The sequence below is a fragment of the Solanum stenotomum genome, chromosome 4 (genome assembly GCF_019186545.1).
Source record: "Solanum stenotomum isolate F172 chromosome 4, ASM1918654v1, whole genome shotgun sequence".
Classification (NCBI taxonomy): domain Eukaryota; kingdom Viridiplantae; phylum Streptophyta; class Magnoliopsida; order Solanales; family Solanaceae; genus Solanum; species Solanum stenotomum.
In genome coordinates this window covers 1359420-1366061 of record NC_064285.1, presented here as the reverse complement: position 1 = coordinate 1366061, position 6642 = coordinate 1359420, and the positions used below count along the sequence as shown (strand labels likewise).

The 6642-nt window shown below is 36.1% G+C and overlaps 1 pseudogene; it reads right to left on the bottom strand.

Moving 5' to 3' along the window:
- Positions 1-6642, bottom strand: part of LOC125862005 (disease resistance protein Roq1-like) — a 34761-nt pseudogene that overhangs the window by 18034 nt on the left and 10085 nt on the right.

Sequence of the window (6642 nt, the reverse complement as noted above, 5' to 3'; positions counted from 1 at the left end):
AGTTGAGTATCTGTCTCTGAGTCCAGTATCTATCTTTTGAGTTGAGTAAGTTTGAGTAGTTTTGAGTATTCCTTGAGTTGAGAAAGTTTGAAAAGAGGTAAGTTATTCAGTTTATTCCAGTTTTTCTTCTAGCCTATGTTGTTTAGATTTCCAGCTTACATACTCGTACATTCCACGTACTGAGCCATTTGGCCTGCATCTTTTTATGATGCAGACACAGGTATTCAGGATCATCAACAGGAGATTCGTTGATACATCCGGGAGTTCCAGTTAGCTATGACAAGCCTCTTTGCTTTCGGAGGATTTCATTTACCTTTCAGTTGTATCAGTTGTTAGGAGGTCGTGGGTCTTGTCCCGGCTTCCATCTTTATCAGTTAGAGGCTTCATAGATAGACAATAGAGTTTCAGAAGTGTCTTCATTTATTTTGTTAAATGTTTTGAAGACTAAAGTTGCCTTTTATGGCGAGTTTTATATATATTCTATTATACAGAGTTTTCTTTTGAGTTAAAGATTTGTAAAGTTGAGTTTATAAACTCTTATTCAGTTTTAAGCTCTTGTATGCTTAAGTTAGTATTTCGCTTGGAGTCAGCCAGGATGAGGGTTCGCTTGGGGACCAGCAATGGTCTTCGAGTGCCGGCCACGTCCAGGGTGTAGGCTCGGGGCGTGACAAATCTATCTATGTCTGAAAATAACCTCTAACTGACTAGAAATGCTGGGACAGGCCCCAACTAAGTCTAGCAAAACTGAAACTAAAGGACTAAAAATACTGAAAAGAAACTCATGACTATTGTCCTCGGAGAATGAGGACTCACCACTGATTCTGCTGAAGTGAAGATCGAGAACCGATCTAAGCGTGATCTGAATGCTGAGAACCTGAACCTACATCACGAGAAGATGTAGCGCACGTATGCTTCAGTACTTGAAAGGTACTGAGCATGCAAGATAGAATAAAGCTGAAATAACATATAACTGAACAAAACATACTGAACAATGATATAAGATAAACTGAATATAAATACACTGAAAATGCTGAATACTAAGCTAACTGCTGCAATGACCAAATTTATAGCATGCTGAGACTGAATACTGATTGTACTGAAATATGGTCAATGCAATAGAGTCTGGCAGAACTATGGGAGCTACTAATAACTGATAATAAAACCACATGAGCTAAATGTGGAGTCCAATGTATACACCCCATCGAGAGGACCCAATATACCCTGGCAGAGGTATAGAGGCATGCTGGCGTGATCACTGAAATTATGCCCACAGATGGGACTTACAACATACTTGGCTAGTAGTTCTGGGACTATTTGGGTATGCTAAACCCTAGTCCAACTCAGTATTATGCTACTCTCAATTAATTAAGTGGTTAACTGGTTATGACTGAATTTCTGTAAATACTGGATAGCTCAAAACTGAACATGCAAACTGAGAATGCAACAATTAATTTGATAATGATGCATTAATTACTGAGGCATGTATAGAATAACTGAGATATCTGACCTAGCATGTGTAATTCAAGAACTAAAGAAATACATAGCTAGGGTTCTGAAATTCATGCGAGAAATGATGTAATAACATGATAATTTGATTTGGAACATTAAATAACTAATTCATGATGATCTGATGTAATTCTAGAAACCCTAGGTCTATTCATAATAAGGAAACCAAGAAACTGCCTGAATTCTATGGACCCAATGGGCGAAAGGAACCCACTAGTGAAATCCCACATACATGGTGATGAATTTCACAGAGAAATCCTTTAATTTCGGGGCTGGAACTAATGGAACCTTGTTGCGTTCTTGAACTAGGGTTCTTGACCTTTTTCTCCTCTTTTGCTTCTAATTTTTTATGTTTGCTTAATGATTTGACTTAGGTAAGTTCTAGTTATGTTTCTAGGCTCAAACTGACTAAAACATCATAATTTAGGGTCTAAACGACGTATCTTAGGGGTTAAATGAAATAGGAAAAGACCAAAAAACCCCTGACTTAACTACTGTCGGAGTGATCGACGAACAGGACCTATGGTCCGTAGATCAATCTACGGTCCGTAGATTGGAGTCGTCGGTTAAGTCTGCCCGATAGGGCTTCACTAAAACAAGCATAATTTTTTACTCGAAGGTAGGATTTTAGCAAACTCGGTGGTGTTGGAAAGAGGATTCAATTATATATCTTACCATAGGTCATGGGACACATAATTCCTTTTGTGCTAAGAGTTATGGCCATTTGAAGTTGACCTAATCAACAATTTTCCTCTAACTAGCTGCTAACTCTCAATTACGGTCAGACCTACGGACCATGAATCACACGACGGTCCGTGCTGGTCGGTCGTCGTTTGCGTCAGAGGCTGGGTAAAGGGGGCCTCGATCCACGGACATAAACCACGGATTGTGGTTTGATCTACGGACTGTGGGTCTGTCCGTAGGTCATGACTTAGCCGATTTTCTGAGCTGAGTTTGTGAAGGGGTTGCAGTGGTGAACCACGGACCACGAGCATGAATCGTGATTTGACCTACAGTCCGTGGATGATAACCGTGGTTGCACCTGCAACTTCTCAAAATCTGTATTTTTGGTCTGTTTTGGAACCTATCCTAAGTATTGCACTAGAAAAAAAATTGAAAAAGACAAAAAATTAGGAAGGAATAAAATAGAAAGAAGAAGTTAAAAGTGACAAAGTTAACACAATTTAATTGGTTGTACTTTTAAATGATTGCCGTATTTTCCATCCAATAAAAAATGTTAATTTGACATGTTTCTATATGAGTGGGTCCATGCTTAGTGAATTTTTAAATTGATGGTAAGGATATTATTGGAATCATAAAATTTAGGTGTTGCCATAAAAGGAAATGGGTCATTTATTTTGAAACACACTAAAAAGGAAAGGAGGTCATTCTTTTTTAAACGGAGGGAGTAGTGTTTATTAGCAATAAACAAGCTTTTTTTTTACTCGTATTGAAGATGAGTTTTTTTGTTTTAATTATCCGGATTAAGTTAAATTAAAAATTAGAAAGCGAGTATTTGTGTTAAATCAAGATATATAGCCGGGATGATATGAAAAAAACAAAAATACGTGATGGTATTTAATTTAATTGAATGTTTAAGAAAGAAAATTGAAGCACTTTCGTCGGTTATTATACATGGAAAATTGAAGCATTCAACAATGTTTCAAATGGTATGTACCAGCAATAAATGAAAGGATCATCCAACAAAAAATATCCATCCATGTCATACTCCAAGGAATATTTTCTTTCAGGGTCAGACTTGCAGACCAATGTAGCTTCTAATCTTGCGTCCAGTCTAGTAGGACCGTAACTTATCCAAAAACGCATGTATTTATCGGTATACCAAGATGGGTTCAGATCAATTGAGATCTCTTTTAGATTTATAAACCGATTATAATCGAACAACTCTGGAATTCTGACTCCGGGAAAAGAAATGACAAAAGAATCCCTTTGATGGAAGAAGTCACACTGCATGCAATAGAAATTTTTATTACTACTAGAAATCAATCAAAATCAATCAATTAGACGAGAATATTTAACATTCATATATGAGATAAAAACCTGGATGCATGTCCTGAGAAAATGCTGTAGGAGCACATTAACTTGTTCACTTGAGACGGCTCCACAGTCAGATATTACGAGCCTACACAGCTTAAGACAATTAATTACGAGATCTCTGATGCTCTTCAAGGCTAAATGATAATCTGCAAATAACTCCTTTAAATTTGGGGGTAGCTCTCCGGGCAATTTATTAAGATTCTGACAGAATTGTACGTTCAGATGCTGAAGGTGTAAGAGTCCTTTGAAGCTTTTTGGTAAACAAGAAATATTGCTTCCACTTAAACACAAGTTTTTCAAAGAGTGCAAAGATCCTAAATCCTCATGAGGAAGTCCACTCAAGCATAAAATTTTCAGTTTCCCAAGCTTGGTGATGGAGGGAGGTGGTTGGTATATTACAGTTTCGCCTGCATCAAGCATATATAACTCTTGCAAATCACCCATGTTTTCTGGAAGCTTCTCTAACTTTTTGCACCCTCTGAGGAAAAGTTGTTGAAGATTCATCAAATTACAGAGGCAGTCTGGTAGACTTACAAGATCTTCACAACCTTCTAAATTGAGAGATTCAAGGCTGCTCAGATTCCCAATGGATGAAGGCACTTCTCTTATCCCAGTAGAATTCAAAGTCAGTCCTCTCAAGCAACGCATATCTCCATTGATTTGTGGAAATGTATCTAATTTTAGGCAATTAGATATCATGAGCTGTTGAAGGGATTCCATCTGAATAGAGCTTGGAAGATTCTTTAAGTTCTCACATCTCCCTATCTTTAACCAACAGAGCTTCTTTTGAACTCCAAGAGATATGGGGAGCTTTACCAATCCAAAACATTGGTCTATATCAAGATATTCCAATAGCTGTGATTCGAAGAGGCTGTTTGGCAGTGTTGCAAGTTTATTGCAACCTGAAATAACGAGATATCTAAGATTTCGAATAGTGTCCGGAATACTTTCAAGAACTTCACAACCAGTCAATTGCAAATCTCTAAGGCCGCTGAGAGATGGGGGTAAGCTTCTTATCCACGGGGATTCTAGATTGAGTATTGATAAGTGCCGCATATCTCCACAGATTTCTGGAAATTCTTCTAACCTTGTGCATCCAAAGAGATCGAGAGTTCCAAGAGATCCCATGCAGACAAATTTTGGAATCTTCTGAAGTTTGCGACAACCATACAAACTCAAAAAAGTAAGCATTCTGCAATGTCCAAGAGAGGGATGGACCTCTTTCAAATTCACACACCCCTCTAAACTTAGTTTCTCCAAGATTGGCATTTCACCAAAATTAGGGGTTTTTGTTAACTCAAGGCTTTCGCTTAGATCCAAATGCTTCAAATTGCTCAATTTCTGTATTCATTTAAAAAAACGAAAAACCAGTTAACTTAAGTAGTACTCCTAATAGAAATATTTTGTTTGTTATGGTCATAGAAGGATGTAGAGAAAATGCGGAAAAGATGGAGTCCCACGTAACTCTATCCACCAAAGCTAGAATAGATGGGAAGAAATCACGTAGTATTTTTTGTATTTGTTGGTAAGATCTCATAGTGCTCAATCCACTTTTTTTGACACCTAGTCCACACCCTTGGGTGCACTTGCAAGTTCTTTATTAGGTAGATATAATTGCAGGAAGTAAATTACTATACAATTATAAATCCAAAACTTCAAAAATATTTACATCATGACTGTGACGAGGTACTTCATTTATATCATCAATGTCAACAAAGTTAGGTTCCACCTAAATATGTTGAAGATTTAATTGGGAAAAGAAAGCTGATGGAAAGAGAGATTATGGGTGTGTTTGGTACGCAGGAAAACATTTTCCATGTTTTCCTGGAAAACAAGTAGATTTTTGACTTATTTTCTCATGTTTGGTTGGTGAGTAGAAATATTTTCCGGAAAAGATTTTTTAATGTTTGATTTATGAATGAAAATTATTTTTGAGAAAACATCTTTTATTTTTGCTAGAGTAGAAAATATTTTTGAATTGAAATTGAAAATATTTTTTAAAAATAAACTTAAAATTTTTTTTGAGGGGAGGGTGGGGTGGGTGAAAAAATAAAAGTTTGAAATTGGAAATATTTTTTAAAAACAAACTTAAATTTTTTTTTTTTTGGGGTGGGGGGGGGGGGAGGGGTCAGGGTAGGGGTGAAAAACAAAAATTAAATATGGTACGGTGCTACACAAGTCAAATATGAAAAAAGTAGTCACCAAAAATATGGCACGATGCTACACAAATTAAATATGAAAAAGTAGTCACCGGAAGAATGGCACATTGCTACACATATAAGATATGAGAAAGTAGTCACCATAATGATGGCACGGTGCTACACAAATCAGATATGAGAAACTAGTCACCGGAATAATGACACGGTGCTACACAAATTAATTATCAAAAAGTAGTCACCGAAAAGATGGCGCGGTACTACACAAATTAAATATGAAAAAGTAGTCACCGGAAAGATGGCACAGTACTAAACAAATTAGATATAAAAAAGTAGTCACCGAAATGATGGCACGGTGCTTACCCAACTTTTGCTAACATAATTGTTGGCAAGACAGGTGACATATATGGGTAATAGCCGCCCACCGAGAGCGTAAGCTCTTTGGTTGTTTACCAAGATCGTAGAGGCTCTGATACCATGTGAGAAATACAGGAGAAGAATATTATTGAATTGTTGTATCTGCTATTCTAAATAAAATTGTACAAACCTATTCTTATTCTAACAATTAAGTTGATTAAAATTTTAAAAAGGTAAATTACATGAAAGCAAGTTTATATACATGATGTTTTATAAATACAACTATTTGTTCAAAGTTATTATTCCATTAATTTGAAAATGTAAATTCAAAACATTACAAGTATTTCACATGAAAATTATTTTCTTTATTGTTCTTTGTGATAAAGTACTTGATTTAAGTTATGTATAACCCCATTCCTATAGAAAACAAATACAGATATATTTGCTTTTTATGGTTCCACCCTTCTGGCCTTTCAAATTTAAAGCAATTTCACCTTTGAAGGCTCATATAACAAAAATATAAATATTTAGCTAAGTTGAATTATAGAATCAAGTATATAGCATG